The sequence below is a fragment of the Gambusia affinis genome, linkage group LG03, assembly GCF_019740435.1.
Source record: "Gambusia affinis linkage group LG03, SWU_Gaff_1.0, whole genome shotgun sequence".
Classification (NCBI taxonomy): Eukaryota; Metazoa; Chordata; class Actinopteri; order Cyprinodontiformes; family Poeciliidae; genus Gambusia; species Gambusia affinis.
This window is the reverse complement of record NC_057870.1, coordinates 8,538,514-8,551,391: the sequence shown is the minus strand read 5'-3', so window position 1 is coordinate 8,551,391 and position 12,878 is coordinate 8,538,514.

The window sequence follows — 12,878 nt, the reverse complement described above, 5'->3', positions numbered from 1 at the left end:
GCTGCAGGTGTGGCCTTTGACTGGATAATGAACCACAGCCCAAGTTGTAAGTTGAGAAGGTTTTCTTCCAGGATTGCATTTAGCTCCATCCATCTTCCTATCAACTCTGACCAGCTTCCCCATTCCTTCTTAGGAAGCACATACCCACAGCATGATACAGCCTCCACTGTGTATTCCAGTAGGGATCGCATGTGATATGCATTTGTAGTTTTCCTCCACACACCATTTTATATTTTCCCTGTCCGTGAAGAGGTGGAGTGAGGCCTGTGGGGGGGTTTCTTTTTATAAACAAATTAATATTTTTAAAATTTTATTCAGATAAGGGAACCTCACACAGCTTTAGTAATCATGTTCTTGCTCTCCAGAAGACGTGAATTTTGCACAAGATATCATATCTAAACGGAAAATATTACACACCACGGTTGCAAATATGTACAATTTCTTGTTTTAGATTCAAATGAGGTCGTCATACATGATAACAAATTTCCATGCCACTGATATATTTTATATAGAAGAGAGATTACTCCTAAATTCTTATGCTTGAGTTTATGTAAAAAAAAAAAAAATAAAATAAAATAAAAACATTAATGCTTCTCAGTAATATTACAAAGGCAGAAACACGTCTGGAGCGGGGAATCAAGCACAGCGTGAGATTGTCCACATTTGTATGTGTTCATGTTTCTGTGTGTGGGGTTTATAGGCAGTATAGGAGCTATAGAGAAATTAAAAAAAATAACGGATGATGAGGAATCTGGCAGAGCTCATGAATGCCACTGAGAGAAAATGCCTGTGGTTCAAAGCCTCTTCTCGGCAAACTTAACAAAGGAAGATGGCACAGAGGGGGAGAACATCAATGGGAGCTACACAATCAGCTGTCACATAAACTGGGAGAAAACCTCCCAGCTTTTCTAGCTGACGCTATTGCATGGCACTTGACTATTTTTATATTAACTCCATTAAATGGACAGGGGGAAAAGCAAGATATGAGCTGACACATTTGTAGATAAAACAGGAAGATGTATCAGAATGCATTAACTCTAAAAGAATTGCTGCTAATTTGCTCTATATTTTTTGGTTACTATATGTGAATTATAATTATTGCATTAGGGAGAGTAATATTAGAAGACACTTTAATGTCTGTACAGTGTCTGGTATTCATCCAACATACCATACAATAAAAACCATTTAGCCACACTTTGATATTTAAACAAGTATGGAAGTTACATTCTTCATTTGCGCCAGTCAAGAAAAGAACAAAATGTACAAAAAGAAAACATAGATTTGTTTAAGTGTAACTTAACAGAGAAAAGTAATCACATCCTTTGGCACTTGACACATTTTGCATCGTTAAAGTCAAATCCAATAGACTGACAGGAAGACGTTCATCATATTGTCGTAATCTGAAAATAATGCGCGTTTTGGTTTTGAGAGCTCTCTGTTGTCCTCATGACAATTAAGGGGTTGTAAAAAAAAATTGACAAAAAATGTCTGGATGTGTAAAGGAGGGTTTTTAGAGACTCGCACTTGTACAAAGCATAGACTCACGGGGGCTGAAGACAAACGTACGCCACACTTTTCAGATCGCAATATTTTGAAAACCAAGTATTTCTTTCATGATATTGTACTACTTTATGTTGGTCTATTACAAAAATTCCCAAAGAAATGTGTGGTTCTTAAACAGCAAAATCTGAAAACCTTTAAGTGCTTTAAACTCTTAAGACTCTGCATCGCAAAGGGCGTACAAAAGCACTTGATGACAAAGTAAAACAGAGTTCAAATGAGCCTGGCTAATTAAATGTAGACTAATTTGCTTATATTCCACTAACAGTAGCAACATGTTGAGTGTGTTTAAGTATTTTGACATTTCAGCTTATTAATCATGGTTTTGATTAAGAGATTAGAAGCAGTTTAGATCACAAGTAAACAGTTCAAAGCAAAGCACAAAGTAGCTTAATTCCACCATTTATCAGCTTGATGTTTGTGTTTTGCCACATTTTTGTGGCCAAAAGTTATGCAGAGTATCTTTTTATTTTTTTTGTCTCCCCCTTTGAGACATCAACTTAATAAGAATGGGCACACACAACACATAACATGTGCTGGGCTACAGCTGTCCGGGACTATATCTCGTTTTGCTCCCAGCTTGCTTTATGAAGTGACAGGGCTGGAAGCAATTTGCGGTAAGCGCCGAGGAACAGTTGGGGAGATTATAAACAACTCCATTGTTGGGCATTGCAACTGTATCTGATAGTACATGTGTTCCTTGGAGTAATCAGGCTACAGGCTGCTTGAAGAATCTGGATTTCCTGGACACTGGTGGCAGACGAGATTGTCTGGTCCTGATAAAAGTAATGGGAGTGATGGCAGAAGCGACTAATCTGCCCAAGGAACGGGTCAGGACCCACTTATCTGGGCTGAGTGGAAAATAACAGCCCACTTCAAGGGCCAATCTGTGAGTTGCAGTCGGAAAACTTGGTAAAAGAGGGGGAAAAAAGCACTTTTGGCCAACCGCCGTTTTTGTTTACTGTGCCTTTCTGGCTCTGAGACCTCATTTCACACCAAAATTTGTCTTCTGAGCTCTTGACTCGAGACTGGAGGCTGGGGAGGGTTTGTTTGAATTTATTAGCTTGTCAAAACTTGAAAAACATACAATTGTGTGTTGTTTCTATTTTTATTTTTTTATTTTTTTATTTTTTTTTTTTGCTATTATGGCTTGGGGAAGTTCTAGAAAGGGTTTGCTTCATTTTTCATGTCAGATGTTTTTTTTTTTGTTTGTTAGTTTTAGAACAGATGTGGGAATGTTCAAATAAAAGAAAAATAGAGTATATATATATATATATATATATATATATATATATATATATATATATATATATATATATATATATATTCTGGCTCATAAAACAGTTGCAGTATGACAGGCCTGGGCCAAAGCCATCACAGGCTGTGGTAAGGATGGTTCCACGGTGGCATGTCAACAATGTGGCTTCGTATTTGCAGCAGAACACCTGCAATAGCTTGTTTACGAACGCTTGCATTACAGTAATCCCATTAGCAACTGTATGAATATAAAGAGCTAAATTTAGCTTTGCATCGTATCATTGCTCAGGGTCAAGGCGTTGAGCTGGGATAGAAAGATTCACTAAGCAACATCAAGGGGAGCATCCGTTCTGTTCTCCAAAGGAGAAAAGCAGGCGGTTAGCGGCACTAGTGAATAAATGTAGGCCGGGATGAAATGCTGGGTGCTGCTGCTTTAGGAATTCTGCTCTGATTGCAGTTTTTACAAGTTTCTTTGTACATCTGGCAACGACTGTGTTGTATCCAACTGTAGAGAAGTATTTGTCAAGTTCATACCAATACAGAAGCTTTCATTTTTTTACATTTTTTTTACATTTAATCCATTGGTATGATGAGTGATGACATGTTCTTGAAAATGATGAAAGAACTTTTAAAAAGCACAATGGTTCCAGCCTGATGCCTTACACACACACGCACATAAGATAAATAAATAAGTAAATAAATAAATATAAACATTTCTGGTGCTATCATTGTCATTGCTTAATTAAATTGCAGATCTTATGTAAATTGTGTGTTTATTCAATTTATACATTAGAACACTGCTCGGTTCTATATAATATTGCTGACCGGCGTTATTAGTCACTGTGTAGAGCCTTTTGGCAGTCTGAATTTATGGAAAAGCATATTCGTGTGGTCGAATGGCCCAGTCAAAGTCCAGATCTAAATATACTTTAGAACTTGTGATAAAAAAAATTTTACATTAAGATTCAAAGATGCTCTAAATGCTATCTGCCTCATCTTCAATTATTTTGCAAAGAAAATGAACCAAAATATTACAAAGGACATACAAGGAAAGACCAACTTTAGCAAGCCCACTAGGTTTCCCTGTGTGCAATGCCACTCCGCACGCTGCTATACTCACCAGCTCTCTGAGTCCTAACCTCTGCATAAACCCCGAGAGGGATTCACCAGCTCCCTCAATACGTGGACTGGGCTGAGAGGAAGCAGGAGGCAGGAATGCATGCGCTCTGGTTGAGTGTTGTTTAACCCCGTTGAATCAGTCACTCTGGTCTGAATGCAGCAAGAGACTCAAAGCAGGTCAGCGGAGGTCAGGCAGGACACCGAGCGCCTCTAAAGTGAGCTGGACAGTCCTGAGGAGCACTTTGAGGGCCACTCAGTCAGTTCATTGATATTCAAGCATTTGACCTGTCGACAACGGGGATGTCACCGAGGTTAAGACAGCACATTGTACCTCGCCAAAAAGCCAGGGGTCCCCCACCACCGTCCCTCCCTGTCCCCCTGCATGGTTGTCATGGCAAGCACATGAGTCCGTCCGCACTATGTCACACTTCATGTGGGCACATTCTTCCTTTCATTCCCTCTTTTCTTTTCTTTCTCTGACTTTCCGTCATGCTGTTCCACGGGGGGTTGGGGGGGCCACTAAAGAAATCTCTCTGAACGCTGACAATGCCCAGTGTGTCACGGACATCCGCGTGGTACACATACAGTGCAAAGAGGAGCAAGCATGGTAGATGCAAGGAGTTTTTTCCTCCCCCACAAAAAAAAAAACCAAAACTTGCCTGGCAACAGATCGATTTCCCCTGTCTGGGTGGGAACTGAGACAGTTTTATATCTATGAACGTGTCAGGTCAGGTAATGACTCAAAGTTGGAGGTCCAAAAAACTTTCAGCTACGTCTCACCCTGCTTAAGTGTGATCTGTTGCCGTAATTCCAAATGAAGAGTGACGACATGTGCAGCCTGTATCCTCAGGTTTGTTCAGCAAAATCAAACCATGGCTGCCTGATATGATCAAAAATCCTTCAACAAAAGTTAATTTGATTTGCTAAACCTACCCACTCATTAACTTCATCGTGTCTTCAGTCTGAAAATAACTGACACGTGTTTGGCAGTCGGTATTCGCAATCTCCCGTTGTCACACAAATATGTCCCTAGAGCCAGTGTCAAGGAGATTAGGGTGAAAGGAAAATTGCTGCGGCATTAAACGGCCGAGCTGGCGAGTCTGTGCTCCGAGGTGATGGGGCATGTCTGTGCCTCACCCCAACTGAACCTTGAAGGCTGCTGCTGTTGGCACTGTAATTACAGAGGTTAGGCATAAATCACAGGGAAAGGAGGTGGGAGAGTGAAAGGCTGAAGCCAAGCTAAGAGGGCAGGGAAAGTTGAGAGATGGGGAGACAGCCAGCCTCGGGGCTAATGGAGGCCCCTGACATTCAGAAGCAAACTGTTCCCTCCCAAATGCTCCCCCTGGTCTCTTCTTGTTTTGTGTGTGTGTGTGTGTGTGTGTTTTGTTTTTTGTTTTTTTACTTTTTTTCCTCCCTCTCAGCTCTACCACAGCCTAACACACACACTGCTCAGGTTATACATGGCAGATGCGGCTCAGTGGACAAAGTCCTAAGACGCTCTGACGGCAAAGTGACAGTTTGCAGAATACTGCCAGATGTTTATGACTTATTTATTCTCTTTCTATGCAACAAAGGCATTCGAGGCTGAGAGCTTTATGCATACTTGTCATCTATATATATTCAACACATTCTCACACCCGACTCGTCATATATTGACGAGTTGGGACGCCGTCGGACCATGCGTCACATATTGACGCGAAGGGTAGTCCCTTCGCGTCAATATGTAACGACTTGGGCAGGTTCCTTCACCGTAAAATGTTGACGAATTTGACGATTTCGGAAGGTCGCATGTTTTACATGGATTATTCATGCGAAGGGTCCTCGCAAACACTGCCGACACTTCAAAACCCCGCAAATTGGTTAGGTTTAGGGAAAAAATTACGGTAAGGCATAAGGTAAAACCCCTCGCGTCACATATTGACGCGAAAGGGGTACCCCGCGCGTCAATATGTGACGCGGAAGGACGTCCCACGCGTCAATATATGACGAGTTGGGAGTGAGAACGGGTTGATATATTTTATGCTAATTTAGGACTTCAGTGGAGCGTTTGAAATCAACAATTGAGCGAACACCTTTGAATTCAAGCTATTTGAGCAATCTTCTTAGCAGAAATGGTAGCTAACTCATTGAACGTTGGCTAGCTTCCAGACACAGACCCAGCTTTTGTATGTACTCCTCAAATTTCCAATAGGGTTTATTTCAGTATCATTCCAGAAACTTCATGTTTGCCTGCGTTATCAATGCAATAACCAGCTTTGATGTGCGTTTCAGATTACTGCTTTTTTTGTTTTGTTTTTTAACACCCAGAAGAAAGGAAACCAGTTAGGCCATTTGCAAATCAAAAGCCACACACTGTCTACAGTGAAGATAGTTTGACATGAACATGAATTTAAAGAATGCCGACTGTGAAAAAAGCTCTTTCAATACTCGTCTTTCAAGCTTGACTGTATTTGGTAGCAGTCCACAATGACTAGCCAAATGCCTTCTGAAGAAAAGTTTTGTGTTTAAAATAAAATAAAATAAAACACTGAACTAATTGATGAATGATGTACATTCAGATGGATTCAAAGTGGAATAAAATACCAGCATGATGGTGGAGGCATCATCCTGAGTTTCATGGCCAGCTTGGCACAAAATGGGTGCAAGAATGAAGAAGGAGGAATATGTCCAAATAGTTAAACTAAGAATTAAACCAACAACTTGAATAACAGCTAAATCTAGCAGAATAGGCTGTTCAGGACAATAATCATAAACAGACCCAAATCAATTTGGCAATGGATAAAGTATAGGCAAACTTTGTTTTTTATTTAATAAAGCTTTGCATCCCTATTGAAAATGCATATGCTATGTTCAAATATCCTGCTCCCGCCTGGCAAAAAATATAAACCCAAGACATTCTTTGCCAGTTCTGTCAAGAGCAGTCCTTAAAGATTGGACCTGAATCATCCCAGAAGCTTGATGATGGCTGCAAAAATCACGGGATTTCTCTCTAATTTGCTAAGAGCATTTATCCAAACATTGGTATGGATGTGTGAGCCTGTATGTATAGCTTTGAAACTGTATGGATAAGAAAAAACCTACAATAAATTCAAACATTGTCACCTAATTTTAGTTTTTTCAAACGTTTGAAGTCTGACCCCTGGCAGCAATCACAAGACGAGAAAAAACAGGAATATACAATCGATGCATGGTTGGGTGGATGGTGTTACATTTCTCTTCTTTTGTAAATAACATAAAATATAATTTTATTCCAGTAAAATGTCAGTGTGTTGAAGTTAGAAGCAAATATATCTTCTTATATCTGAAGCAAATAACGACTTATTCATTTTTCCACATGTACAGAGAATTACCTTTGTACGCAGATGTCTTTCAAAACACATAAATCTCACAGACAAATAACATGGCCTCAAATTAAAATCATAATTTGATTTTAATTATGAAGAACAACATGTTTACATTTGAGCCTGGTCTGGCATGCTTGTCTTAGCAAGGCCCATTTATGTACTAAAGAAACCCGGACGCATCACATAATTGTTGATGAGAATATGGAGTCTCACTTCTGTTTTTTTCTAACTTTAACTTGCCCTTTCTGTCATTTTAAAAAAGCTGTTTCTACACCTAACCATATCCAATTACTTTAATCTTAACTAAGTCCTAAATATTGCATGAAACAGCAACATAATTTTTCATCAGTGGGGATTGAGATGCCACAAGCCCCTCCACTTTTCAATTATTTTTCTTTTCAAATGAGTCTCAAGCAGGATTGCAGTAAATGTTGTATACATATTTACTTTTGTGTCAACTAACAGGAAAAAGTTGCTGTCTGGGGGTGAAAAAAAAAAACATAGTTTGTGATTTTCCTCCTGGTAAAGATGCTTCCCTTCAAAGTTTTGCATAACAATTAGAGTGGATTTTGGTTAGTTAGCAAACACTCTTAGTTGTAAACAGGTAACACACACAGTGAGCTTTTCTTTGGTCCTAGACAGAAACAAAACCAAACCCGTACTACTGTTTGACATGATTTCCCTGTTTCTGCCATGCTTTTTTATCCTGCTGCTCCTCCTGCTCTGCACTCACTCAGCGCGACACTGTGTGGACCTCACATATTCTGGATGTGTCCTGCCTGCTTAATTGCATTTAAAGCAAGGGCATTAAAATACCTCTGCAGGGCACACTTGTGTAATGAGAGAAAATGTGTAAACATTGGTGGGGTGTGAAACTTTTGCAAGCTATTACATGTAGAATTATTGGGAGTCCACATCTCCCACATCCATACTGAAAAATAAGCAAAATGCTAGCAAAAACATTTCCCCAGAAAAACACGAGTATGCCCACAAATTAGAAGTTTAACGTTAATATACAGTTATTATGCCTTTTCATTTTCAACCCGTGTAATGTTTGCAAGCCAAACAAAATAAACAACTATAAGTAATACGATATTATAGATGTCATTGTAATACAACTTTAACTAATTTTGTGTGTCTTTTTGTGTCTGAATTTGCTTTCAAAAACCACTGAAAAGAAGTATTTTTTTTGTTGCTAAGAGAACCCCAAAAAGTGCAGCAGAAGAAGCTGGGGTAATATTTAAAGGCAACTTTTTCACAAATTTGGAGCGACAACAGAGAAGCCCTGATCTCTGGACATTTTGGTACAACTAACAGAAGCTGATCTGAGAATCTGTGATGAGACAGTTTGGTGCACTGCCTGTCAATGAAGGGTCGACAGAGCAGGTGAGAGTTCATTTTTTTTGTTTATTTGTGCCGTTTAAAAGACAGTGCAGTAGCGTTCTGGTTTAGCTGCAATTGTAAAAGAGAGACCTGACTGATCCTGATTGTCTCTTTAAAAAAATCCGGCTCTTTCTGAAACTCCTCCTTCAGGAAATCCTCGTGGCGTCGCTCCTCTCTTGACCTCTTCAGAAGGTTTTTACCAGCATTGCACTGAGAAGTAGCTCGTATAATGAGCTCTGCAGATGTGCAGTTAAAGCAGGTATTTGCTGGGGCGTGCTGTGGTAGCGTAGGGGGTAGCGCAACCCACATTTAGAGGCCTTCAGTCCTCGACGCGGCGGTCGCGGGTTTGATTCCCGGACCCGGCAGACGTTTGCTGCATGTCTCCCCCCCTCTGCTTCCCCCTTTCTGTCAGCCTACTGTCATATAAGGGACACTAGAGCCCACAAAAGACCCGTGGAGGGGGGAAAAAAAAGAAGCAGGTATTTGCTAATTGCTTCAGGCTAGTCTGAAGGAGTCAGGGAGTCGTGTGGGAGGAGTGCTCTGTGAGGCAGAAGCTACAACTCCAAGGAGAAGGTGTGCCTTGATGGCGGTGCTAGGTTCACTCAGGCATTTAGCGCAGCTGAATGGTTGCAACAGGAGAGTAACAGATTTCTCAAACATACCTGAATGAATTAAGGCAACACTCATGTTTTTGGTGAGGGAACAACATTATGGCGTGATGTAAAGCTCAAAAAGTCAATTTTACATGATACTGCCCCTTTGACTTTTTTAAGGACCTGGTCAGGTAGGGACGCATCAAAACCCAGAGCTAAGCTTTTTTCAAACACACAAAAAAATGACAAAAATGAATATAAATAAAATTAAAAAGGGAGTAAAACATTTTCAAATATTTTTCATATTAAATTTCATATCTTTATTTTTCTTTTCTTGGATTTTATATGTTAGCAATGCTTTGCATCCATGTAAATAAAGTAGTATACTATACATCTAATAATAAACTGCAAGAAAAAAAAGTACTTTGAAGTCAACAAATGTTGATTGATTGTTTGAAAAGACATAAAAGCAATCCAAGCCATGACAGCTTGGAAATGACTGTTATGGTCACAGTCAGTTAATGCATAAAAAATTTTAAGTTAATAAAGGAATATGCTTTTAAAAGTCTTAAAACTGTTTTCCCATCATCTAATATCATAACTTAATCAGAAAGATGCCATCTCTCAATGTCTGCATGCCTGCAATGTATGCTCAATTAGGAAATATGGAAATGATCATGACCTCTGCTGGAGCTCCAGTATGATCTGTTCATATCAGACTGTCACAAAAGAACAGCAGTCAAGGTCAACACTTTTTACCCGAAAGCCAATGCTGCAAAGAAGACAATCATCACTTGTTGTTTTTAAAGTCAAAGACCAAAATGGGACTTCCACTGAGCCATAAAGTCATTAACAAGAAGCTTTTAACAGGTTCCAAGGACCCCGGCTTACTTTTTAAATAAAATATAAACAAGGGAAAATATCAAACCCATTAATCTTTCATTAAGCTCGTTGGATAAAAAAGAATCGCTTAAAGTATCATTCGCTACCATCACTGCAAGTGCAAAAGCCCCCTGCTAACATCAAAGGCTTCTCAAAGAAACGGAGCGGGAGAGAGTCAGTTAGCCGAGTCTGGCTGAGAACCAGCTTCTGGTTGGGTTTTAATTTGGGACTGACTCATAATGGCAGCAAAAGGGAAATGTGGAACCAGTCTTTTGTGGCACTGTGGCCTTTCTAAAGCAACAAAAACAAGAAACACGCATCCATAAACAATGCTTTGTTGTCCACAAATGAGCGGTAAACACGGAGACAAAGGTGGAGAGCGCGTCCTCGACAGACGCGAGGCTTTGTGTCACCGAAAGATCAGAGACTTCTCATGGCAAAACCAGAATGAGGGAGAGAGTCCGCTTCAGAAAGGCACACATGCGCGCACTGTTGCGAGGAAAGGAGGAGGCGGAGGAGGAGTGGTTGGCATATTTGCGAAGGCTATGTAACAGCACTCTTCAGGAACTGACTGATCCAGCTTTGTGTGTTTGGGTGTGGCTTCCTGAAACTATTTAAGCAGCTCTTTAATGCAAGATCAGAGAATCATTTTTGAGAAACACTTTATTAAAGCATAAGCGCTTCCACGTGACTTCAGATGCAGCGGCCCGAGACACACTCGGCATCTGTGTTGTTCAAAACGCAGACGGGCCGCCGCTCAGGATGGGCCGGTGATGCTCTTGGTAAGCATTTTTGTGGCAAACTACACGGTTTGTCGCAAAAATTCGAAAACAAACATGATCTAATTGCTCTTATTTAAAACAGAAGACAATGGGGTTTATTTTCTATTAAACATATTGGTTACATTAACTGTTAAAATAATGTGACATTTAAAACGTTTCTTTTATTGGTTTTGATCGATTTTAGCAGGAATTGAACACCTGTTCAAATGCCTGTTAGCACAAAAAGTAACTCAGCCAATCATGTGGCAGCAACTGAGTGCGTTTATGCAGAGGAGGTAAATTGAATTGTCTGAAGTTCAAAGAGAGCAACCGAGTGGGGAAGAAAGAGATTTAATGCTTCAGGAATTACTGATCTACATGGATGTTCATGCACAACCATCAGCAGCTGCATGGACAAAAATGCCTTGTTGATGTCACAGGTCAGAGGAGATTGGGCAGACAGGTTTAAGATGATAGAAAGGCATCAGTGGCTCCAAAAGCCACGTATCACAAGCGAGGCACACAGAATACCATCAATTAAAACGAAACATGTCAAACTTTGGAGTTTCTTTAGCTAAGAAACTGAAACTTTGGATACATTTCACACAGGCTCACAGGGAGGGAGTTCTTAGCACACTTTGGACCCATCAGTTGAGTTTTGTTTCAATGAGCCGACCCTGTTAAAGTCCAGCTCTTTATGAATAAATCATCTCAAATTGGTTTCGAGGACATGGTAGCTAGTCTTCTGATCTACTGACGTCAACAGTCACCAGAACTCAGTTCAAGTCCGCCCCTTCGGGATGTGGTGGAATGTGAGGTTTTTTTAATGGATGTGCAGCCAACACATCTGCAGCAATGGTGTGAGGCTATTATTTCAATATGGACCAAAATCTCTGAGAATGTTTCTGACACCTTGATGATTATTTCTGTCTTTCTTAAGCCAGGAGGAATCCAACCCGGTGCAAGAAAAGTGTAGTGAATAAAATGGCTTAAGGGATGTAAGACTTAGTGTGAGTTGGTTGTGCTAAGTATAGTTAACGCACCAAACTGGCCGTGAAGGGGCAAGCACCAAACATGCCATCCATGCTCTTGCACATTTACCTCCCGCACCGTCTTATCAATATCTGACTTTTTACAACTCGGCCCAGATTGTGTACGCCACCTTGTACTCAAACATTCATACAAACTCTCTTTGAGGTCTCATTTCAGAGAATACTGCACCAAGTTACATGTCAAGTACTAAAGCCACACCGTTCACTAAACGCAAAGCTCTGAAATGTCCAACTATGATTCAACCATGAGTTAATTGGGTTATCTTCCTGTGTGCTCATATGTTCACAGATTTTTTATAAAAGATTGTTTTGGTTCTAGTGGCCTTTACCTGATGTTGAAATGACAGGAAAGTGGGTTTTGAAAGAGGGGGGATGACATGTGACAAAGCTCAATTTGCCGGGATTTGAACCTGTGACATGACGGTCACTTAGAGGATTAAGACCTCCGTACATCGGTTGTGTGCTTTACTCCTGTGCTAACCGCCACACCAATGTTCACCGGAGTTTCAAAACAGCTTCAAATTAATGTGTGATGCTTAGATGCCAACATCGCGATTGTCCATGTTTTTCACAAGAAGTGAAAAATATTTTCTTTTACCTAGGTAACAGGAGGTGTGCAGCAATAGAATAGGTGGGAATGGAGCATCACTGTGTCACCCTTTGCATCATATTCTCTAACCCTTTTTCTCGCATTACAATAACATTGGGTGGCATGAATAGCATTTTAAAACTGGACCTCTGCAAAACTCCGATACCGGTAACCATCGCAACGTTCGTGCTGAGATCTTGTCCTCATGCCGCCGTTTGAAAGCAATAAATCATCTCAGCGGTGATGCCAAGTAGGTTAATAACATGCAGTGGATTGAGGGTTGAATATCTGCAGCGCTGCAATGGAAGAAGAACTGATTTAAAAGCCGGGAACAACAT